Source organism: Aedes albopictus, chromosome 2, assembly GCF_035046485.1.
Source record: "Aedes albopictus strain Foshan chromosome 2, AalbF5, whole genome shotgun sequence".
NCBI classification, from domain to species: domain Eukaryota; kingdom Metazoa; phylum Arthropoda; class Insecta; order Diptera; family Culicidae; genus Aedes; species Aedes albopictus.
The window spans coordinates 285,310,637-285,337,113 of NC_085137.1; the positions used below are offsets into that span (position 1 = coordinate 285,310,637).

Here is a 26,477-nt window from a genome sequence, read left to right on the forward strand (position 1 = left end):
CCGGAAGAGACGAGTCTGCTGCTTCCGCTTCTGTCTGTATCGCTCCACATTCTGTCGGGTTCCATGCTGCAGCATTACCGCCCGCGCTGCATCCTTCTCCTCCAGAACCGCTCTGCACTCCTCGTCGAACCAATCGTTTAGTCGACTCCGTTCTACGTACCCGATAGTGCTCTCGGCTGCGTTGTTGATGGCTGCTTTCACTGCACTCCAGCAGTCCTCTAGAGGGGCCACATCGAGCACACCCTCGTCCGGCAACGCTGCCTCGAGATTCTGCGCGTATGCGGTGGCGACATCCGGTTGCTTCAGTCGCTCTAGATCGTACCGGGGCGGCCGCCGGTAATGTACGTTGTTAATAACGGAGAGTTTTTGGCGCAGTTTAACCATCACTAGGTAGTGATCGGAGTCGATATTAGCGCCACGATAGGTCCTGTCGTCGATAATGTTGGAGAAGTGCCGTCCATCAATCAGAACGTGGTCGATTTGCGATTCCGTTTCTTGTGGTGATCTCCAGGTGTAACGTTACGGGAGGCTGTGCTGGAAGAACGTGCTACGAATGGCCATGTTCTTGGAGGCGGCGAAATCGATGAGGCGTAGGCCATTTTCGTTCGTCAGCTGGTGGGTGCTGAACTTACAAATCGTCGGTCTGAATTCCTCCTCCTAGCCTACCTGAGCGTTTAGATCCCCTATGATGATCTTGACGTCGTGGTTTGGGCAGCGGTCGTACTCGTGTTCGAGCTGCGCGTAGAATACGTCTTTGTCATCATCAGTGCTTCCGGAGTGAGGGCTGTGCACGTTTATTATGCTAATGTTGAAGAATCGGCCCTTGATCCTCAGCCTGCACATTCTTTCGTCGATCGGCCACCAACCGATCACGCGCCTCTGCATGTCGCCCATCACTATAAAAGCTGTTCCCAGCTCACGTGTGTTGCCGCAACTCTGGTAGATGGTATGATTACCTCTAAACGTTCGCACCTTAGATCCTGTCCAACACACCTTCTGCAGCGCTACGATTCCGAATCCGCGGTCCTTCAGTATATCGGCGAGTATGCGGGTGCTCCCGATGAAGTTGAGAGATCTGCAGTTCCACGTACCGAGCTTCCAATCGCAAGTCCCTTTTCGTCGCTGTGGTCGTCGCCATTGGTATCGGTTCGCATTCTTCTCTTGTTGATTTTCCGGTGCTAGTCTTTTTTACGGCTGGCTCGCAGGGCCTGACACCAACCCACTAACCCAGGGAGCTGGGCTTACCTTCCCGGAAGCTACGGGTTCTGCATTGGCATTTCCTCCACGATCTACTTTTGGCAGAAATGCAATATCTTCTTTGTTTTAATACATTTTACCCCGGATGTTTTTTATAGTCAAGGGGAATAGTTGTGCTAAAAAATGCATGATACCTCCCTCCTTTGCACCCTCCCCCCTTTTGCGGGGAGGCGAAAATACGTGGCTTTTTTTTTATTTTTTTATAAATTCTACATGTTTTTGCTCAAATTTCATCGTTTTGCTAATTATCAATAGTTTTCACTGATCCTAGACATGCAATGTATTACTACCCATCATAGTCTGTTGAAGTTTTGATCCCAGAGCTATTCTAAGGCCTCCAAAATATTCCGAAGTTTGTGACACAAATCTAACATTCTCAACCAAATTTTATACACGATGAATGATTACAGAACATTGTCTACGGTACTCAAAAAGCCTCAAAGCACCCATAGAAAATTTATGGTACTTGAATTGGGTGATCTAGGTCATCCAAACTACTCTGGAAATCATTTTCTTAAGATTTAAAACATCTACCATCGTTTGTGTTCACTCTGTTCAAGAAATTCAGTCACGTTGATGTCCATTAGGCCTCACAATGCTATGAGCAACTCGATATTGTGGTAGTTCGACATTCCGTGAAAAGCAAAGGGCCTCCAATACACTTTGAAGTGTGGGTCCCGATATCTACATACTGTATCATGCTTTAGTTTTGAAAAATTTGCATGTAATGTAGTCTATACTGCTGATAGAACCTCAGTGCACATCTATAATGCTTTTGGTACATTCATGGGATATTCCAGGCTTTCCAAACTATTCTGGAATTAGGAACTTCAAGGTCTACAGGCTCTACTCTTGTTTTTCTTTACTCAATCGGCATAATTCTTTCACGATCGTGTCTGCTGCACATCATTATAGTACGAGTATCTGTATTTGTTGGTATTTGGGTGCCCACTGGCATACAAATGGACCCAATGTATTTTGAAGTATGGGTCGCAATATCTGTAAATCTAAGGATATTTCTATTGTAGCGAATGCTTGCGGAATATAATCTACGCTACTCTTAGAACCTCAGAGTGCAATTCTGATAACTTAGAAACATTCACTTGGTGATCTAGGGCATCCAAACTATTCTGGAATTAAGACCTTCAAGCTCTACAAGCTCTACTCTTGTATATCTTTATTTTATCGATGTACTTCTTCCACGATTACCTCTGTTGTATCTCATAATTTGTAGAGTATTTGTGTTACTTGTGCATCCACTGACATACAAATGTTCTTTATGGTATTTGGAAGTATCGGAAATTACCCAGGAATTCCTCTAGGCGTTCCTCGTAAATTTCTCCAGGAGTCCCTCAGGAATTCATCGTGATGTTCTCCGAGAATATCTCTACGAGTTCCTAGGGAATGTCTCAGGACTTCCTGTGAAATTCTTCAGGAGTTTCCCAGCAGTTTCTCGAAAATTTATTCAGGGGCTATGCTGGAATTCCTTCAGGAGCTTCTCAGGAATTACTTAAAAATCTTTACGAAAATTCCTGCAGGAGTTCCTCGGGAAATTTCTCTTGGGATTTCTCCAGGAAATTTTCCAGGGATTCCTCCAAGAACTTTCCTAAGATTTTCTCCAGGGATTCCTCCAGCGGTTTCTCTAGAAGTTCTTCCAGTGATTCTTTCAGGAACACCCCCAGGGATTCCTGCATGAATTCCTCCATGGATTTGTCCAGGAATTCATTCAGGTATTTCTCCAGGAATTCCTCCAGAGCTCCTTCAGAAGTTCTTCTAAGATTTCCTCCAGCAACTAACCCAGGGATTTCTTCAGGATTCAAGGGATTCTTCCAGAAATTTCTCCAGGGATTCCTCCAGAGTTTCCTCCAGCAATGCCCCAAGAAATTTATCCGGAAATTCCTTCAGAAGGAATTTCTCCAAGAATTCATCCAGAAATTCCTTCAAGACATCTGTCTAGAATTCTTCCAAGAATCCCTCCAGGAATTTCAAAAACTCCTACTGTACCTTCCCCAAAAATTTTACCAGAAAACCCTCTAAGATATCTGCTAATAATGACTTCAGGAATTTCGCCAGAAATTCCTCCAGGGATTTTTCAAGAAATTCCTTCAAAAATTCATTTAAAAAATCCTCCAGAAATTCCTTTATTAATACCTCCTAGATCCTTCAGGAAACCTCCAGAAATTCCTCAAGAAAATACTCCCGGGACAATTCCAGGGAATCCACCGAGAATTCTTTCAAGCAATTCATTCAGATTTTTTTTTCAAGAAGTCCAACATGAACTCTAATAAGAATTTCTCCAAGACCTGCCCCAATATTTATGTCAAAATTCCTCCAAGAATCCGTCCTGGAATTTGACCAGGGATTCCTTTATAAATTTCTCAAGGGAAACCTCCAGGATTTAAAAAAAAAAAAAAACCTTCTGAAATTCCTCCAGAAATGCCTACTGGAATATCCTCGGGAATTCCTCCAAGAATCCCTTCAGGAAATCCTCCAAGAATCTCTCTAGGAATTTCTCCAGGAATTCCTTGAATATTTTTTTCAGGAATTCCTCAAAGAATTCCTACAAGAATACTTCCTAGAATTTCTTCAAGAATTTCTTGAAGAAATTTCTGGAGAATACCCTGGAGGAGTTCCTGGAGTACTTTCTGCAAGAATTCATGTAGTAATTTGTGAAGGAATTTTTAAAGAATTTCCCAGGGAAATTCTTAGAGGAATTCCTTAAAGATTTCCTTGAACAACGAGGAAATTTAGATTTTTTTTTCAATTTTTAATTTTTGGAGGAATTCTTTAAGGATTTCATTAATTATTTCCTGTAAGAATTCATGGAGTAATTCATGCGAGTAATTCCGAATTAATGTTAGGTATTTCCCGCAAGAACTGGAATTGAAGGAATTTCTGGAGAAATTCCTGTAGTAATTCCTGGAGTAATTCCTGAAAGAACTCCTGGAGTATTTGCTGGAAGAATTTTTGGAATATATCCTGGAGAATATCCAGGAAGAATTCCTGGAGGAATCCCTGGAGAAATGACTGATGCAATTCCTGAAAAAAATTAAAAAGGAATCCCTGTGAGGAATTCCGGGAAGAACCCTTGTTGAAATTGCTGGAGGTATACTGGGATAATTTTGTGAAGAAATTCCTGGAGGTATTCCTGGAGGAACACCTGGAAAAAATTCTGGAGGACACCGTCTAGAAATTTCTGAAGGAATACCTTGATGAATTCATATATAATTTAGCAGTTATTCATGAAGAAATTCCTGGAGGTATTCCTGGAGGAATTTCTGGAGAAATTACCCGGGAAGATTACCCGGAGATATTCTCTGGAGGAACTTCTGGAGTATTGCCTGGAAGAATTCCTGGAGGAAACTCCGGAAGAATCCCTGGAAGAATTCCTTGAATCTTGAAGAAATCCCTGGATTAGATGTTGGAGGAAATCTTAGATGAATTCCTGAAGGAGCTCTGGAGGAATTACTGACTGAACTCCTTGATGAGTCCATGGAGAAATTCGCGAAGGAATCCCTGGGGGTATTCCTGAAGGAATCCCTTTGAAGAATTTCTAGAGAAATCGTTGGAGGAATCCCTGGAGAAATTCCTAATAAAATTCCTGGAGGAATCCCTGGATAACTTCTTGGAGAAATCCCAGGAGAAATTTCTGGAGGAATTCTTAAGAAAATTTCCTCGAGGAGTTTTAAGGGAATGCCTGGAGAAATCTTTAGAGGACTCCCGTGGAATTCACGGAGAATTTCTGCAGGAATTCCCGAGGAACTATTGCAGGATTTTTGAAAAGTTCTTGAAGTTATTCCTGAGGAACTCCTGAAGGAATTCCAGCATAGCTCCTGAATAAATTTTCGAGAAACTGCTGGGAAACTCCTGAAGAATTTCACAGGAAGTCCTGAGACATACCCTAGGAACTCGTAGAGATATTCTCGGAGAATATCACGATGAATTCCTGAGGGACTCCTGGAGAAATTTACGAGGAACGCCTAGAGGAATTTCTGGGTAATTTCCGATACTTCCAAATACCATAAAGAACATTTGTATGTCAGTGGATGCACAAGTAACACAAATACTCTACAAATTATGAGATACAACAGAGGTAATCGTGGAAGAAGTACATCGATAAAATAAAGATATACAAGAGTAGAGCTTGTAGAGCTTGAAGGTCTTAATTCCAGAATAGTTTGGATGACCTAGATCACCAAGTGAATGTTGCTAAGTTATTAGAATTGCACTCTGAGGTTCTAAGAGTAGCGTAGATTATATTCCGCAAGCATTCGCTACAATAGAAATATCCTAAGATTTACAGCTATTGCGACCCATACTTCAAAATACATTGGGTCCATTTGTATGCCAGTTTACACCCAAATAGCAACAAATACAGATACTCGTAATATAATGAGGTGCAGCAGACACGATCGTGAAAGAATTATGCCGATAGAGTAAAGAAAAACAAGAGTAGAGCCTGTAGACCTTGAAGTTCCTAATTCCAGAATAGTTTGGAAAGCCTGGAATATCCCATGAATGTACCAAAAGCATTATAGATGTGCACTGAGGTTCCATCAGCAGTATAGACTACATTACATGCAAATTTTTCAAAACTAAAGCATGATACAGTCAGGGATTGGCGGCATGCACCGTGCGGTGCGAAAAAAGCGTGTGCTTCACACATTCTCAAGTGCTTGTCTCCCATTTTGCCGAGAGACAGAGACGTATGAGTGAGAGAGCTTTCGTTATTGTGCGAGAGACAATCGCAGCACTAGCTCTACGGCGCAGGGAGTAATGCACGGTGCTTGGGACTGTGCTTGTCTCGAAACAGAAAAAAATCACTTAATAAATAAGAGTTTGTGTTTTCGGCAAAGTTGTTAAGCTTGTCAAGGGTTGACAAGTGATGGGTCGTTTGATTCGAAATTTTTCCAATCATGCGTAGTATCAAGCCAAGTGCAAAGCACGGAGACAAACACCGAGAGAGTGCATACGACAAAGCGTGAGAGTCAGGAGAGCTCCAGCGCGCAGCAAAGTAAGCGAGCAACACACAATCGATTGCGCGTACTCGTCTCCTTCTAGTTTGTTGTGCTGTCTCGTAGCAGCGTGTGTGGCACGCAAAGAGTTTTGAGTCGCACCCTATCCCTGGATACAGTATGTGAATATCGGGACCCACACTTCAAAGTGTATTGGAGGCCCTTTGCTTTTCACGGAATGTCGAACTACCACAATATCGAGTTGCTCATAGCATTGTGAGGTCTAATGGACATCAACGTGACTAAATTTCTTGAACAGAGTGAACACAAACGATGGTAGATGTTTTAGATCTTAAGAAAATGATTTCCAGAGTAGTTTGGATGACCTAGATCACCCAATTCATGTACCATAAATTTTCTATGGGTGCTTTGAGCCTTTTTGAGTACCGTAGACAATGTTCTGTAATCATTCATCGTGTATAAAATTTGGTTGAGAATGTTAGATTTGTGTCACAAACTTCGGAATGTTTTGGAGGCCTTAGAATAGCTCTGGGATCAAAACTTCAACAGACTATGATGGGTAGTAATACATTGCATGTCTAGGATCAGTGAAAACTATTGATGATTAGCAAAACGATGAAATTTGAGCAAAAACATGTAGAATTTATAAAAAATTCAAAAAAAAGCCACGTATTTTCTCCACCCCGCAAAAGGGGGGGAGGGTGCAAAGGGGGGCGGTACCATGCATTTCTTAGCACAACTATTCCCCTTGACTATAAAAAAAAATCCGGGGTAAAATGTATTAAAACAAAGAAGATATTGCATTTCTGCCAAAAGTAGATCGTCCCGGTTGTTTGCGGGTTAATATTATTATTATTATATTTTATTAAAGTCAATTTACCAGATAAGTTGGCATTCATTCCTTAAAGTATCCCTGAATATATTTGGAAAATACGTCACAAATAAATAAATTAATACATTCGGGGACAACAAACGGTGCCATATATAGCTCATCACGATCGGGTCACGGTCGCTATATTGTAAGTATGCATCGCAAGACATACAGGGGATGGCCTAAAATTTTAGAATGTAATCGACCCGTGATAAACGAAAAAGTTTTTGATAATGTGTTAACGTTCACCATACAATTATATTTCCGCGATTCCTCCTTCTACGCCCATGTTGAGGCCAAACATACATACTGTATGAATTACTTGGCATTTTCTCTATGCTGTGCCTTTTCATTCAATGGTTGCCAACGTCCCTAGAGTGAACTGTGCAAACGTGCTCATTTCGGTTGTAATAACGTTTGATGGGGGAATAACGTCAAACATAATCCCAGCGGAAGCGTTAAAAACTGTAGGTGTTGGTTTTCGAGTACTTCGTAGCCTTATGCATGAGGCAACCCGTTTCTTCATGTTGTTCAAAGTTTGATAGAATTTTAGAAATAGCTCTCTGGATATGGTGTGTCCGGTTTAAATTTAGTTACGGAATATTTTAAATGACGATTTCGTATAGAGCTTTTATTTTCCAATTCGTTGTTCTCATTTTTTAGTGAGTGTATTTTTTCAAAAGCTACAATTATCATATCTTAGTTTCTTAAGCAATCAAACTTTGAATACGTTTTTACCTTAAAGTTATTTTCTTCAGCACATTAAGAAAATATCGCTCTCTATGCAATGAAAATGGTAAACATAACGTGATAGCAGGCCATATCAATTTTCTTCGTTCTATTATAAATATTGAGTTTATCCCATGGGTGATTTCCAATTTTTGAATATGTTTGTCAACTTTGTAACTGTGGTTTATTTTCCTTTTTTAAGCGAATTTAATACATAACCGCAAATTACATTCGTGTGGTAAACATGCACATCAGCATACGACAGTTTAATTGTCAATCTGTTGTTGACCATTAGTTTGTGAAACTGAAAAGGCAAAGCCAGCTAACAAGCCACTGGCGGAATTCTCTTATCATCACCAAGTGTAAATAACATCCTTCCCAGCCAGGATAACGGCATGACGGGAAATGTCCATGTCACAAACAATCCAGGGCTCTACTCGTCCCCCATTAGTTGGAGCAAATTGAATATATCGCACGTCAGCTCGGGTGAAAATACCTCCCGGCGCAAAATGCAATTTTGATATCCTTCCCAAGCGAAGTCAAAGCATATAAAGTTTTGCTAACATCCAATCAACGGAAGGCTTTCCACAGTTTCGTATGAAGCAAATACCGCCCAATTCCCTAACAATATCTACAGTCCAGCAAATAGCAACAAGGGTACGGAAAGCATAATTAAATTTACTCCCATGGATTTACTATGATTCATTATCCGGAAAACTATGGTTCTACTCTGCGAAAATTAAACTTTCAATTGGATTGAAACAAAAAAACCTTGCATCTCTATTTTCTTTTCTACCCACAGTTTGGTACCACCGAAAGGAATGGAAACCAGCACACAGTGCTAACGTGCAGCTCGTTCGAATGCTAGGATGTGGTAACGAGTAAAGGCGTTAAAGCTCTCAGCAAGATACAATGAAATTGACTTTTAATCATTGCACCCATCTCGTCAACCCGTGGATGCGCTATATGGAACAATATATGCATTGTAACATTGTAAAATTGAATTTGAAACAGTGGGTTATTATTGATCAACATATTTAGTCAAAGTTGACTAAAACAATTTAAATTTGATCGCAATAGCCCGGAATAAAACTTTTCCTATCCGTGCTAAATTAAATAAAGCCAAAAAAAGTATTTTCATCAATTCTCTTTTATGAAACAACCTTTAAATGATTCATAACGATAAGCATGAAGTTCATTTTCAATTACGCAGAACCAACTCACAGCTTAGTTTTACTACATATTTTGCATAACAGTATCTTTCATAAGTTTAATTTATAAAATAAGTCATAGCAAACACGATCAATTTCATAAGGTATTGTTTATAGTCCATGTAAAACTTTGCCGTAGACTGTAAAGTGATCCGAAACTTGTGAGGAAAATTATGACTTACAGATTGTCAGAGAGTGCTTAACATTTAACATGTAAAGGAATAACACCAATAATAAAATCTCCTCTTTTAGCATCAACATTTTTTAATTTCGTATCGTATCATCTCGCATCATATGACAATTTTGCATATCGTTTCGAATATTTACCGTACCGCATACTCTTACTCAAGCAACACACAGTGTTACAAAGCAGTGACGGCAGCGTATGTAAGGGTTGCACAGAAGTCACTGTGACTTACTGTGCAACCCTTAGACCAAGCCCACTCATGGGTTCAATCAAGCGTTTTAACGTTAAGTAGAGCCCCGAACAAAGAAGCGAACCGCACCGGTCGCTTCTAAGTAGGGCTCGAAAGCGAAAAGTTTACGTACGGTTCGTAGCAGGGCTTAGAATATAGAGACACGTAAAGTACGGTCTCTATCCGTAGGCTCGTGCGCTCTCTCGCGTTTAGTTCTCTGGGTAGCGTAAAGAGGAGACGAGAGAACATGAGTATGGATTTGTTGCCAGGTATATAGTTTCTAGAGAATGATTTTCTTGTTTTGTATAGGTAGGAATTTATTTTGAAATTTTATTTTTACTTGCTTTGAACCAATCAATATCATAGATCGTTACACGAATAACACAACAAATTGTCTGACATACAATTGTGATAGAGTGACAATACAAACTAAATAAAACTAAACTAAACTAACTAACCAAACTAAAAAAAACTAAACTAAAAATAATAGGTTTAAATTGACAAGCTTTGCTTAAGTATGTTATGAATAAAGTTTTCCCTACTTCGTCAATTTTAGGATCATGCATAACGGAAATGTATTGATTTTCTTATAAAAATAGTTACGATTGTTCATAATCACACCTTTAGTTTTTGATTCGACCGATCGTTTTGAAACTAATAATTGAAGAAATGTATAGTGATTCAGTGAGTTTTGCTATTTTAACACATACATGTTTGAGCCGGGGTTGCTACGCAGCAAGTAAAGTTTGGTTTCGCACATTTAGAAAAATGTCCAAATAAATAACTCGCGAAGTTCGTTCCGACAAGTTCCAAAATTATCGTCATCCGTCGCAGATTCCGGTGAGAAGATGTGCGTATTTTCTAACCCGGAAAGATACCATTTGACGGTAATAAGTGACCACAAGGTTTTCTTTCTTCACTTTCCGGGATGAGATCCCCCGCTTTGAAAGAGCTGTGCCTCGCCTTTTGTTTTGTCGTGAATATTTCGAAAAAAGCAAAGGAGTTTTGGTTTGAATGCTGTTTTTGAAAATGGTGGTCGTCAGTGGGTGGTTTATTAAATATAAATTTAAAAATATAAATTAAATAAACGAGACATTAGGAAGAAAGTGTGCGAAATGGGTAACTTCACCCTTGTAGAAACAATAAGGCAAAGCAGAAAAAAAAATCTGCGAAGACCCCATGCGAATAACACCGATCATACAGAATAGGAGGTTCGACATTAGATCTATAAAAACAACCCAACAATTGGGGAAATCTTTCCAATATTACACATTTATTCACAGCTCTTTTATCCACATTTTCATATATTTAAAACATATTCATCAACATGTTATCTGGATCGTTTGGTCCAATATGTCCACGCATCCTTCCTCCCCTGTAAATTCGAGAAGTACCTTGCCGAAAGAAAATATTCTGTACTCCAAGTATTTCGAAGAATCATCTTTGCGCATAAATACAACGCAGTAGACCTGGCCGCTTTGATGCATGTGTCATATCTATGATATGCTGCAAGCATCAATATTGACAGGAAAAGTAACACGATTGCTTTGGGGCTGTCCATTAATTACGTAAGGGTTTATGGGGGGAGGGGGGGTTTGAGAAATCTTACGCGCCATACAAAAATATTTGGGTTCTCATACAAAAAATCTTACAAGAGGGGGTGGGGGTGTCGAAAAATCGTAAAATTTCCCTTACGTAATTAATGGGCAGCCCCTTTCCAGGGTGATTCCAGGGTGATTCCGTACTGGCTGCGTATGTATAAGATTAGATAAGAGTAGTTACGATCTTTCAAAGATGCTTTGACTGTACCTTACTCAATTCAGATATCATAGAAACACTTCAGTATATTTTTTTTTTTTGGAAAAACAAACTTTAATCATACCTATAATAATCTAAAAAAAATGTAGTCGAGCTGCCAAGTTTCATCAATTAAAATAGGCGGTGTGCAGGACTGCCATATTGTAGGTTCCTCGTTATAGAAAAAGCAAGGTGTTGGATGTTAAAATACATCAATTGTTGTATGAAGTGCCAACAAGGAGAGTGGGCTCATTATGTACTTTGACAAATACGCAGTCTAGTTCAAGCGCATAGAATCTGCTTCCAACAAAATATTCATATACCAGCATCCAAAGGATCGCAATATATAATTTCTTGCGAGAAAGGCAACATGGATATCGAAGAGATGGATATTATTTTAGATAAAAATTCAACCTACAAGTCATACAGTAAGCAACAAACACATAATTTAAAAAAGATTGCTTGAATTCCGAGATTAAATACAATCATACAGTCTTATCCAAAACCCCTTCTTTCAAAATATGAGCACAGATTATTATACTGAATAAGATTTGCAATAACACCATAGAAATACACAAAATATTGCAATGATTTACAGAAGTGCAAAAAACCGATGGTACGGATAGAATAGAGACCACCGGTGCGCAAAGGCGACCGATCATTATTTTACTCACATGGAAACGAACGACCGGTGCGAAAATGGGTGGATAACGAAATTGAAAATCGTTAACGACGTGCTGTTGCGTGTGTAGTGTTAAGCCCACGAGTGGGCTTGGTCTTACATACGCTGCCGTTACTGTTTTGTAACCATGTGTGTTGCTTGGGTAATAACAAATAATCCGGGAATAAATACTGCGCCACCTTATGAAATGTATTCTAATTGTTATGAATTTATGTAAATGTTATTTCATAAGTTGGGCATTATGAATAACTTGAGTTAATTTGGTTAAGTGGTATTTAACAAGTTAGTGTTACGTTTATTTGCTTCTAGTATAGCTACTGCAGCATGACGTTACAAAAACATCCTGCACAATCAGCTTAAATAAAGAACAGCCAACGCTTCCAGCATAGCATGAGTCGTTCTCGTATGAGCAATTGCCAGTAGGTAGGTACATCGCATGATTGCCCATTGCATTAAGATGCCCCAACTCCCTTGGGAACTCCCGGGCTAGGATCCAAATTACGTGGTCATTATCGCCATGAAAAATGTAGGTAATTTCGTTGATGATTACATTTGCTTCACCCACTTGAATCGAGATGATTATCGACAAATCTATACCTAGAACTAGGAAAATGTCAACCACCTGGGGACAACACGTGCAACGGCATCGACTGTGCGTTCAATAACTTTCGACTCTGGAGCTTCTCTGGTTGGTTCTATATCTGTGTCTTTATATTATATCTGTTGGTTCCCGTCGTTAGCTCTGATGCAGTTGGTTTCAGGATTTGACCATTGATTAACTGGCCATAAAATTCATTTGGAATGTGCAACCAGCTGTGGACTAATGGTTACTAACATGAATTACTTGCATTTTATTGCTGGCAGCACCCGACCAGCACAAAGGTAAATTCTAATGGGAGAACGCAACCGTGGCTAAAAATGTAGTCTGCAGTGCAGGCACGTTTCGAGCAATCAATAAATTCTTTTGCATATTTTATTGCTTATGCTTACAAGCGTCATTGAACGCAGACAGCACATATTTGACCGATTTGTATAATGCATAAATAACTAACCGCAGACATGAACGAGACAGAGTAGAAAAGCGCATGATATAATCCTTGTCATAATCAGATTACACGTCTCAGCCGGCGTTCTTTTAACACTTAGGTACTGGCACTGCTTCGGTTTGCCAAATTTGGCAAACAAGATGAAGCAAACTGCAATCAATACTGGCGAAAACACTTGTGGGACGCACGAACACTAAGTTTGTCCGTTAACTACTTATCCTGAAGTTTGCAAATCAAGAACACGTCAAACAACAAGTGTGTCGATTTATGTTGGTACAAACAAGGTTGGCAGGGTGAAATGAATTAACTTAGGTGGAGCTTAGAATATCGGAACGACAAACCCGTGTCTAAAGAGAAGATATTGCCGTAGTGCCATGTACTCTTTAGGCGCCCTTCCGCCTTTTTTCGAGAATGAATAAAAACCCCTCTTTAGCCGCCTTTTCTGTGCACAGGCCAGCACAACTGAATGTGTTAATGTTTTACGAATCTGAATTTCAAACACAATACACAAAACATGCATGAAATATGATTCTTAAACAAATTGTATTTAAACAGGATAAACTGGATTTTCAGTCAAGGATAGCAAAGAAAGAACACGGTAAAGGTCGGGAAACGTGTAATAGAGACCTCATTGTAGTCATTAACCTCTTCCCAGTAACTCCTATACCTACATCCTCGTACCACTGGCCAGGCTGCGAGCAACAACAGGAAAGATCCTGGAAGACCCCATGCTCAACTGTTCACTATAGTCCTCCGGAAAGTTAGGGGTTAGTGTCAAGCCTAGTGAACCAGTTGTAAAACTTACTGCATGGCGCAAATCCATGTAGTACCGTTCTCTGCAGGATGATTACCTCAGGCCATTGGCATTAGACGCAAAGGAAGGACTCTTCTTGGCATTGTCACACAGCTAGAACAAATAAATTCAAATTTGTAGCCCGCGACGCCGTGATGAAAAATTAGCCGAACACTACCGCCACTATAACGGTTTGCGTGGATTTCATAGCTTGACCCTAAACTCTCGTGTAAACCATGTAGACTTTTTGGCTGCAGGTGGGGTCTGGCCAAAGTCTACGCTTCATACAAATTTCAAAAATGTTGTATGGACAAAAGTCTGCGAGGGAGAGGGGGGTCTGAGATGGACAAAATTTGGTCTACGTGGTTTATGAACAGCCCGCGATCGCTCGCACCGCTGGTCGACCGTTAAATTGGGGGGACAGTTTTGAATTACCACTGTCACGTCGATTCATCAGTGATTGTCGTTCCGATATAGATCTGGACCGTGCCTATTACGACAAAGAAGGATAACGCATGACCACCTAACATCAACCAGCAACACCCACTGGTCTCCGTCGGCCGAGTACCAACCCAAATATATTGCATTGTCCGCCAATGCACCTATCCCGAACTGCACCGGCGGCGATATTTCGGTCACACGGTAGTGCAGGAGAAATTTCTTAGTGTCTCATACTTTGTCCGCGAAGCCCCTCCGATAAGTGAGTAGCATGCCAGCCCTAAGACCTATCTCGAGCGGTTTCATGCTACTGAACTTGTCCAGGCTTCATTGGGAGCCACTGTGACTGCGAAGCTCCTCTAGAGGACTGTAGGAGTAAAGTTAAAGCAGCCGTCAACGACACACAGTGGGATCATTCTGAAAAAAGGCGATCAAAACCTCTAAGAGCCGTTAGATGACATTTTAGCATATAGGTGTCTTTGGAAGATGTGTTCAGAAAAATCTTCTCTATTTTTATGCATATTCATTATATGGTAAAACTATAGGGTGAACCCGAGCAAAAAAATATTTTTTCAAAATATTTTTTTAGAGGGTAGATGTCTTCAGCAAAGTTGTAGAACAAGTAATTTCAAGTATCTTTGCTGAAGTCACTATATAGTTTGGACTTCAGTTTTAGGGAGAAAATATGAAAGTTAAAAAGACAACCTCAAAATCAGTTTTTTGAACTTTTCCATGATTATATCGTAAAATTTCAACGTGATATGTTCTACAAGTTTGTTGATACTACTGGAATACAGTATCTTGCTGAAGACACCAACTCTGTAAAATTGAAAATTGCTCCAGTAAACCAATTTTTTTGAAAATTTTTCACTATTTTCACTATTGAATATTTTTTGAATAGGCACTTTTTGGCAGCCGTGCTATCAAAATTTCAATGCTTCATCATGTCCAGAATAGACCAAAAGTGACTTAACAATCGGGTCTGATAAGGCACTTTGATTTCTGATGCTATTTTAATAGTCATTTTTTAAAAAAAATATTCACAAATTTCATACAAATCAATTAATACAAACTGAAAACTCACGAAAACTTTCCGACATTAATATTTGTTAATCCAAATAGTATTCTTGTTGAAATAGTCTACATTTCTAACACTGTGGTTGACTTTACATTGAATATACGACAAAAAATAGCGCTTTTTGTATTTTTAGAAGAGTTTTTAATACCAATTAAAAACTGTGCTTTTTAACTATTTTTTTATTGTGATTCCCAATGCATTTGCTTTTGTTGAAATACATACATTAATCAATCAACTAAAACAATGATAACATTTTTTTCATTTGCTATGTTAACATTATAACTTCGGTTAAAAAACTAAAAAGGCGAAGATATAATGAATGCCTCTACAAGTTTTGTGTTGAAAATTAAAATAAATAAAACGAGTGAAACATTGTTACATCACATTGAAATAGCCAGTATCTGTTAGAGATATACTAGGTTGTAAATCTTACGTCATGATGAAAATTCTTCACAGATATTTTATTGAAATTGGTTATGCTGTTTGATACTCTTTAAAATTTATTTTTTCCAGTTTTCAAGAACTGCGTCCGTTAGGTCGATTCCTGTCCATGATTTTCAAAATTCCTTCGTCGTAGACATATCACCTTGGTTCATCCCTTGACAAATCCGCATCAAGATCACGGCTCGATTATGGATACTTTTCCGGAGGAGCCTTTAGTTTTAAGTTTATATTATAACGATTTTTTGAAAAGATAATAAGGTTTTGTGCCTTTTTGAGAAAGATTTCATAGATGAGGAAATCATTCAAAGAGGCTTTTCCCTCTTTCAAAATTTGTAGTTCAAAATAAATGACACTAACAGTTGAAATAGTCTACATTTATTTAACTTGCTGTTTTATTCAGAATTACTACTTGGATGAGCCAAAAATAATATCCAAAGGTTGTATGAGACTTGTGAATATTTTCTTTGAAAATTACTATTAAAATAGCTTCAGATATCAAAGTGCCTTATCAGACCCGATTGTTGAGTCAATTTTGGTCTATTCTGGACATAATAAACCATAGAAATTTTGACAGCACGGCTGCCAAAAAGTGCCTGCTCAAAAAATATTCAATAGTGAGTTTTTAAATCATCTAAAAATTTAAAAAGCGATATTTTTTGTCGGGTATTCAATGTAAAGTCAACCACAGTGTTAGAAATGTAGACTATTTCAACAAGAATACTATTTTGATTAACAAATATTAATGTCGGAAAGTTTTCTTGAGTTTTCAGTTTGTATTAAATGATTTGTATGAAATTTGTGAATATTTTCTTTAAAAAATGACTATTGAAATAGCATCAGAAATCAAAGTGCCTTATCAGACCCGATTGTCAAGTCACTTTTGGTCTATTCTGGACATGATGAAGCATTGAAATTTTGATAGCACGGCTGCCAAAAAGTGCCTATTCAAAAAATATTCAATAGTGAAAATAGTGAAAAATTTTCAAAAAAAAATGGTCTACTGGAGCAATTTTCAATTTTACAGAGTTGGTGTCTTCGGCAAGATAGTGTATTCCAGTAGTATCAACAAACTTGTAGAACATATCACGTTGAAATTTTACGATATAATCATGGAAAAGTCCAAAAAACTGATTTTGAGGTTGTTTTTTAAACTTTCATATTTTATCCCTGAAAATGAAGTCCAAGCTATATGGTGTCTTCAGCAAAGTTATTTGAAATTACTTGTTCTATAACTTCGCTGAAGACATCTACCCTCTAAAAAAATATTTTGGAAAATTTTTTTTTGCTCGGGTTCAGTTTTACCATACAGTGAATATGCATAAAAATAGAGAAGATTTTTCTGAACATATCTTCCAAAGACACCTATATGCTAATATGTCATCTAACGGCTCTTAGAGGTTTTGATCGTCTTTTTTCAGAATGATCCCACTGTGCGACATAGTATTAAAGCCTGTATCCGCAATAATCGGGACACAGAAGTACATCAGTAGCTCTGTGATGAATCGGTAAAATTGGTCAAATAATTGACTGAGAACTCTTTGGTGTATGTTTATTATTTGTGCCAAATTTCATAAAAATCGACGCATTACTTTTGACTGTGTCTGTGAAAAAAGTTATACCCTAGGTAAAGTGAGGATAAACTTTATTGTTATTTTTTCAATACATGTAAAGGAATAATATCAATAATGAAATCTCAAAACTTTGCCTCACCTTGCCTAGGGTATAACTTTTTTCACAGCCGTCGGATCACTTCGCGGTCTTCGACAAAGTTTTTTTGGCATATAGTCACCTACAACAATGCCAAAGGGTTTGATTATTGAACGCTTACAGCGTCACCTACCGGCAAAATTCGAAAACTTAAACTTTCTGCATACATTTGGCCAAGTTTTCCCATACAAACTTCAAGCGATTTGAGCGCCCCCTTAGGCTCAATCGATTTTGCTCAAATTTTGAACGTAGCTTCTGGGAGTCCAAAACAACTGATTTAGGAGGTAAGACTTGACATTTTTCGAAATTTTTGTTTTTCATATAAGTGTGGGCCACCCTAGTGCCGACTAATTACTGTCTGAGAAGCTAAAATCACGTTCAGTCCCAATACATGTCTCGACTATATAACAGTTGATAGTGCATCGATTCTTTTGAAATTTTGCCTATGCAACAAATGTAGATTGAGAGGTTTGTGTTTAAATTTTCAGTCATTTCCTTTGCCAAATTTAAAAGTTACAGCGCTGACAAGCAAAACTAGGGGCTGTACAAAATTCAATGGCGCACATTTTACTCTTTCGTTGCTACAACAAAAAATATTGCAACGATTCACATGAAATTTTGTAGGTAAAATGAACACATTTTAAGATGTTATTAGACAAAATTTGAACAATTTTAATGTATCTATTGCAGAGTGACAGCTGTAATTCTGTGTCCCGATTATTGCGGATACAGGCTTTACAAGAGAAGCTGAGTAACTTCTACATAACCAAAACTTACACTGCCGTGACTCTTATGTGGCATTACCCAGAGCAGAAGCAATACCAATTCGGCTACGTTCTGATTCATGGATGGCATATCTGCGACATTAGGGGCTGTCCATAAATCACGTGGTCATTTTATCCGGATTTTCAACTTCCCCCATAAACACGTGATTTATGCACGGCCTCTTATCGTCATCAGAATCTATCATAGTGCTAACATATACTTGGGCTCAAGCTTCATGCTGCAATCCGAAATGTGCCCGGAAAAAGACAACAGTATTTTATTAAACGAAGAATGAGTAGCCCTTCGACAAATACCTGAATGATATAAAGAATGCAGGCACTGAAACACAGAGTAGTAGTTGAAGAAATAACTACCTCAGCATGATGGATGATGGTAACCAACCTAGTTCCAAACCAATGGATTCGAATCCATTGGGCTGAAAAGCGGTGAGTCGATAAGGAGAGCGTTCAACATAGCTCTGGTCCTCATAACTTCCTACCTCATGCTTCCACGGGTCAAGCGATGACAAAGACCGCCAGCTAAGAGTTGTGTTCTTAGCTGGTAGTGCAGCCTGGACACTGCTGTCCTTCTGACTTCAGCTAGGTTGAGAAGGTACGACCCGAGCGTCTGTTCACTAAGGAGATGTGTCTATAAAGGCGTCTCACGCTATGTCCAAAGGGAAGTATTATGAAAATCGAATGTACCTACCTCAAATGTTATTCCCTAGGATCATAGGATTGGACCTCTAGTTTCAGAATCTGTGCGTCTGTTCTGCAATCCAGCGGCCGAGTAAGAAATGCTGCATCAAACAGCTAGATCCAAGGAGGTAGTCCCATCAGCGTGGTCGTCTTGGTTGGTTGGGATGTTAAACAGAGCTGACACGATGGCCATCCAGCGAGACAAGACTGTTGGCGTAGGCCCAAAAAGCCACCCGTAAAAATCCCCATTGCGAATAACATAGGAGAAAATACGACTCGATACAATTGGCTAACGACTACGATTGGAAACTTCGAACATGGAATAGCAAGTCACTTTGTTTCACAGGATGTGACAGGATAATCTACGACGAATTACATCCCCGCAACTTCGACATCGTGGCGTTGCAGGAACTTTGTTTGACTGGACAGAAAGTGTGAAAAAGCGGGCATCGAGCGGCTACCTTCTATCAAAGCTGCGGCACCACCAATGAACTGGGCACAGGATTTATAGTGTTGGGCAAGATGCGACAACGTGTGATCGAGTGGCTGCCGATCACCGCAAGCATGTGTGTGCATGTTGAGAGTTAAGGGCCGTTACTTCAAATACAGCATCATCAACGTGCACTGCCCAAACGAAGGGAGACCTGATGACGAGAAAGAAGCGTTCTACGCGCATGCGATGGTTGATCGTCGCGTGACGTGAAAATCATTGCCGGCGACATGAACGCGCAGGTAGAAAGGGAGGAAATGTACAGACTGGTAATCGGGCGAAACAGCCTGCACGCCGTATTGAACGGCCAGCGATGCGTAAACTTTGCAGCCTTCCGTGGTATGGTAGTATAAAGCACCTTCTTCCCCCTTAAAGATATCCGAACATCAAACAGAAAAACAAATCGACCACGTTCTAATCGACGGTAAATTCTTCTCGGATATAACGAATATTCGCACATACCACAGTGCGAATACAGATTCGGATCACTACATGCGTATGCATGCGCTCAAAACTTTCGAAAGTTATCACCACGCGTCAAAGTCGAACGCCGCGGCTCAACTTCGAGCAGTTCCGTAGAAGTGGCTCAAGACTACGCGCAGCAGCTAGCAGTGGCCCTACCAACGGAAGAGCATCTTGGCGTAGCTACACTTGAAGATGGCTGGAGGGACATCCGATCCGCCATAGGTAGTACCTAGGCTGCAGCACAAGGCTTCGCGACTCCGAATCACAGAAACGACTAGTACGACGGCGAATGTGAACAGTTGAAATACGAGAAGAATGCAGCATGGACCAGAATGCTGCAAAAAGCGAATGAGGCACGTTATAGACAGGCCTGGAACAGGTAGAACTCAGTTTTCCGGAGGAAGAAGCGCCAGCAGGAAGAACGAGATCTCGAAGCGATGGAAGAGCTGTACTGCGCTAAGGACACACGGAAGTTCTACGAGAAGATGAACCGCTGGCGCAGAGGCTTTGTGCCACAAGCCGACATGTGCCGAGACAATCACGGGAATCTTCTCACAAGCGAGCGTGAGGTGGTCGAGAGGAGGCGGCAGCATTACGATAAGCACCTCAATGGCGACGTTGCAAACACCGAAGATGTGTGATAACAGATCTAGGAGTACGTGCGCTGGATGAAAGATTTCCAGCCTTTAACCTACAAGAGATTAAGGAGGATAATAACCGGTTGAAAAACAACAAAGCCGCTGGAGCAGATCAACTACTAAGCGAGTTACTAAAATACGGTGGAGAAGCATTGGTGAGAGTACTACTTGGAGACGGCTACTATGTACAGCAGAGGCCACTAAGGCATTAGCCTGACCGGAAGGTTAAGATTTCCCCACTATTTTTCGACGTACCAACAAATTGTTACAAGCCTGTAAAGGGCAACACTTGACATGAGATTTTCTACTGATTCCAATATGTTTGCTTCGTTGATGACATGAATATCATCTGCAGAACATTGACAATGCTGTAAGAAGCGAAGCAGGAAAGGTCGTACTGGTGTTTAATGCGCGAAAAACGAAGTATATGTTGGAAGGTGGAACTGAGCAAAACAGGACAAGCCTTGGAAATAGTAGTATTAGTGTTAAGTTTATAAAGGGTATTAGATATCCATCTGAAATCGCGAATGATATTTCAGCAAACCACTAGTTTTCGAGCGGCTTTTCGGCGGCAATAAACAATGTTTCTGAAAGATTTTTTTAAGCAAGAGTGTGCTCCATATTCTGTATTCAATCATTGTTGTTAGTTTAGATTTTTTTGGTCGCTATGTGGCTGTGGTCATGTCTCAATTGTTCGGCGCCCGGTTTAGGCCGAGCCGAGGGCATGATCTTTTCCGTATGTCATTCCATCCCTAAGACATAAGGGATTTTGTCCGTGCGGATTCTAAGAAGACAAAACATTATCCGAAATAACCAAAAGTTCAGATGAGAGGGTACTTTATGAGCTAAGCAGCTTGTTAAAGGTTGCTCTTCGGCCTTCTAAGCTGCTTCATTTTTTAAGCAGTTTCGTAACTTGAAAGTTCGCATTAAGAAGTCAGCTTGTGATGCATCAGAATGGAACATTCTCAAAATAGAATGAGAAAACAAAGACGAACTTACATCTGAGGTGATTTACATTAAGGTAAACAAAGACACGACGGTATCCTAACATCGTGGCGTAGATGGGTTCTCTAACACATACAAGAACTTGATTATCCTAATTTATCACGCTAGTAACAACGCGCTGACGTAGTGTACGGTTTAGGGTAAAATGACCCTAATGATCAAAGACGGTTGATATGTTAGAAGACAAACAACATCGAACGACGACAAAGATTAGATAGTTAAAAATAAAAGTACCACCTTGGAATAAGACGAACGGGAGGCGAAATTGAAAGTGTTGTGTATTTATGTGTACTTATTGTTTTTTTGTAAACTTTCAAAGTGAACAATGTTAGTAGTTTTTTGTTTCGAGTAGCATCTTGAGGCTCATTGTTAGCTTCTTAAGCAGCCACTTCGTGAAACTTAAGAGTGCATCGGAATCCGGAACTCTTCGCTACTTGGAGTACTAGCTCTGTTTTAAGGAGCAATAAAGCTTCATAAGCTTTTTCATGTTCTTTTTTTTCATTGAAAGCATACTTAAGCTAGCAAAGTAAAACACCCACACAATCGTTTGTTTCTGCGGTAAAAAAGCACATGTCTTTCTAAACATGATTATGATTATTTTACCCTAATTTTACTTTTTAAATTGGTCAAGTTTCCTTGAACAATTGTGAAAATAAATGTAAACAACACTCATTTTTCTAATTTGAATTATACATGACAAACAACACAATATTATACAAATCAAGGAATATGTTGTGTAATTCTATTCATGAATTGAAAACCAAAAAACATGGCCCATTGAAGAGCGTATTTCAGCAATGTGTCATCTACTTGAAATAACGTCCCACTGTGCCGTGTTTGGGTAACCCCTAATGTGCAAATGATTCTTTTGTCATAGAGAAAACGTGCTGCACCTGTCGACCGACAATATTTGAAATTCACCTGTACCCAGGGGATCACTTTCACCATACCATTAGCACTCAGATTTGAATAAGGATAGAAGGCAACAATAAAACAGTAAGGAGCGGGAACTTATTTAACTTATTTAATATAAAACTGCGGAAATATAATGTGTATTTGGGTTATTTCCAATGAACTGAATCAGTAAAAGCGCGATAATTTTGCAAAATCGTGCTAAGACGTCAAATTTCGACGCCGGATCAATTTACGATCTCTCCAAAAAGATCGTCCAATTTGACTTAAGGCTTATGGTATTATCGTACTTGTTGCGCAATAGAAGAATTTAAAAAATGACCAACTGACAAAGAAAATTATTGGACAGTTCGTACTGACAAAACATAAGGTACTATATGTTATGATTAGAAAATTTTAACATTCAATTGTTGAAGTGATCAGGCAAATTTCGATTGAATAAATTGCAAAGCAGCACACCCACAAATGCTATTGACAAGTGCCTCCTACATTGCCCACATTTTTATGTGAATGTAATGGAGAAGGATAAATTTCATTCCACCATCCGATCCGTCCTCACGTAGATGCTTTCACTGACGGATACCTATTTCGATGTGAAACCACAAAGACGCCTACGGCAGCATCAGCGTTCGTTAGAAGGAAATTTGGACACAGGTGGAAATTTTCCGAACGCTGCGTAACGTACCCGAAATTTCACTCATTACATTTGCCACTGTATAAAGAGGAGCAGATAAGCATTTGTGTCACTGCTCTGCAACCCTGTTCTGCTTACAGACCTTGCTCATCAGTATATATAAGAATATTGCAAATATTGTTAAGTGAAAAGATCAATCATGGCGGGCTGCTATCTTCCTGTCTGGGCGGAACTTCATCTCTGAACAACAAAGTAAATTTACAGTGCAAATATAAACCTGCTGAGTGGCACGTGAGTAATGAAATAATATTTGATAGAGCATCAGGGCAATCTAATTTTCCGTTCCTTTTCAACTTACCTTTTTTTACAGTTCTTTTTCCTGATACACATTTTACACATCATCTGCTTTATTTGCTGCCATATCCATCCGGTGCTCGTATTTGCGGGTCATGTTTGTAGCACTTCATTAGGAAGATTTTTTGCACTTCACGCTCTATGCTAGTCAAACATTTTGACGTCCCTCGTCGGGGCTTTTACCTATCACTTCACAAACTGGTCCTTCAGCTTTTGAGGACACTTTGAACAGACAGCATAATCAATGCTGCCTCACGGGGGATAGCTTCTGCACTGAGAACATTTTACGATTTTTTACCACATTCACTTTCACCAATATTACGGCTTGCTGTAGATAAGTATTCGATATCCGACCCTAGCTGCACCCGGTGTCACATCTGTAAAGTAAAGAAACCGGTTAGACCAATGCTGCTTCATTAGAATACGCTCTCGTGAGGGACGTCGATGCATAGGAAATGTTACTTCACCGACATATTGATTTTTCAAGACAAAAAATATCGACAACGGGATCTCGATGGCACTTGAACCCTTGTTCGCAGAGGGATTTCTAACGATCCCGGTAAGCAAGCGGTTTTTCAACAGCAGTGTGGTTGACAAAAAAATCTATAGGGTTAACCCAAAGCCAAACCGTGAGCCCGTAGTAGTATGCATTAAATAAGGTATACATAAACACTAAACAGGGTGGGTGAAAGCGGACCTAGAATCGAATCCCATACAAAGGTAAGTAAACCGTGGGTTCTGAGATGAACTAGCCCATAGTTGAAAATCTCGTTAAGAGGTTATTTACGTTGAGATGCATGAAAATAACAAAAAGTTTGAATTTTTGTAAAAGTAGGTATGTAGCCTATTAATTATCGTTAAACGTACATATTACAATGTTTAATTTTAACTCATTACCGATTACTCATTACAGAAAAAAATCTGTTCAACGTGTTTTCTTTAAAGAGGCCGCCGTGACTATAAATACAATCCAAAGGCTCAACTGAAACCACAAATCCAAAACAAAACCGTTACTAGATGACACTGTCTGCCGTGTGCAACATAGTTGCTCCATGTTAATAGGGATTCCCATGCAACATGGGACAAATTTGTTGCACACGACAGCTTTGTTATGCTTGGAACGAATAACAAAGAAAAAAGGTTTTACTTTGCTAACGGGAACGATTGAAAAATAATCACTTTTTGCACCAAACAAAAATCATTAAAAAAAATCATAACACTGAACACTTTCTAGATTATCAACTGAAAGCTTCCTCTGCCATGCAAACCATTTCGCATGGATATATTGCGTACCACGCACGAAAATTTCTGTGGCCAAGGAAATCAAGGAAGTTTCCAACACGAAAAAATGTTGGACTGGCCTTGAATCGATCCCGTCACACGGTCTTGCTGAATACCCACCTGATTATTGCTTTGGCTATATGGGCCCTTAAGTACTCTAATAAACTCTTAAATTTCCCTAAAACTTTGGTACCGACATGACTGACGTCAGTGGAAATTTCCTTCCTAGTTAATTGCAATCACAGCAAAGAAAAAAAAACATTTCAAGTCAAGGAGGATCCGTGGTTGAGTCCTTCCTTCCGGTTTGTCGAGTGTTCAAGAGTAGCATTTCAACCATTTTCCCGGGAAAGGTTACATCTCAATTGAAACGTGGAGAATGCCACCGCAAAAGCGACAATGAGACTGACATTGACACTGTACATTATGCGGGGATTTCGGTCTATGCGAGTGAGAGATGAGCCGCGCGCTCGCTCGCCCTAGGGATGGGATAAGTGCAGGAAAATAAGTAACCACCTTTAATCTGCGGTTTGTCTGAAATTGAAACCTTTTCACGGGAAAATAAAAGTCGGAAACGTGCCAAAAAATCCGTTAACAATGACGCTCGGGGAAATGTGAAAGTCGTTATAATTTCTCGTTTTTGTCACTGCCAACGGCAATGGGCGATTGTAATACGACAAAAATATAAATTAATTATGTGTTTAGGCTGCGCAGTGCCGTGATCAAAGTTGATTGTGGTATGAGAAAGTCAAGAGCATGGGCATTGCTTGTGATGAAAGTCATTGTCGATTTAGTCTGTGTAAGATTAGGCATGACTTTAGTTTTGCTGATATTATTCTGAAAATATTGTGCCAAAATAGTTGAACTATTTCATTCGAACTTTCACTACGTTCACTAATGAGTAATAACGGTATTGTTATTACAGTGATTACACTAGAATTTCATTCATTTAACACCATCAATTTTTCTTTGAGGATTATCATCAGATTTTTTTATTCTTTTAACGTAGAGAAAGCGTTTTTAGGAATGCTGTGTCAAATTTTCAAATAGATCCAAGCAGTAGAAGCGAAGATGCATTGTTTCACGCCTGGCTCCCTTACGGGCGCGTAGTCGCAATTATCTCGGTTTTTTTTTTTCAAAAACTTCGATGGGGTAACTACGATTGTGGAAACAGTTCCAAGCCAATTTGTTTTTTTTTTTTTTAATGTTTGCTATTCGTGTGTTGTGTCCTTGAATGGTCAATATTTTTAGCAAAAAAAAAAAATCATATCAATAATATGATTTTTTAATCATTTTATTCAAAAAAGTGTTTTTTTTTAATTTTTATAAAAACCGTTGTAGTAGATACATACAGGGCGTTAGGTTTGTGAGTGCAAACTTTTTAAAGGGTGATAGAGAATCATCAATGGTGAAAAAAATGTTCTCCGCATGTGGTCAAATCCAAACCGTTACGCAGTTATTGAACTTTCTACGTTTTTTATTCTTATTGCCTTAACTGGCTATAGAGTAAGGTGGGGCAAAAGTTCGACCTTAGTTGAAAATTCAACTTTTTTCAAGAAATCGAAGCAAATAAAAATAAATGAATACTGTGAGGTGATTCTACCATCCATGAGCTAAAAGATTGCTGAACAAAGTTATACCAAATGTCTTTTTAATTTTGAGTTACAACACTTTTTGTATGTGTGTGTCTAATTCGAATCTAGTGTTTGTGGAATTTCACTAACCGTAGCACACTATTTCGACACTTTGGTAATCTGAATAACTAAAACCAATTAATATTTGATGTTGGAACT

The 26,477-nt window shown here is 39.3% G+C and overlaps 1 protein-coding gene across 3 annotated transcripts in view; it reads right to left on the reverse strand.

Moving 5' to 3' along the window:
* LOC109418473 (uncharacterized) overlaps positions 1–26,477 on the reverse strand; it is a 226,445-nt gene that overhangs the window by 162,057 nt on the left and 37,911 nt on the right. For all 3 annotated transcript variants that reach the window (XM_029872999.2, XM_062851987.1, XM_062851986.1), the window contains exon 2: positions 23,411–23,783. The gene's annotated coding sequence lies outside the window, so the exon portion shown is untranslated. The remainder of the gene's footprint in view (positions 1–23,410; positions 23,784–26,477) is intronic.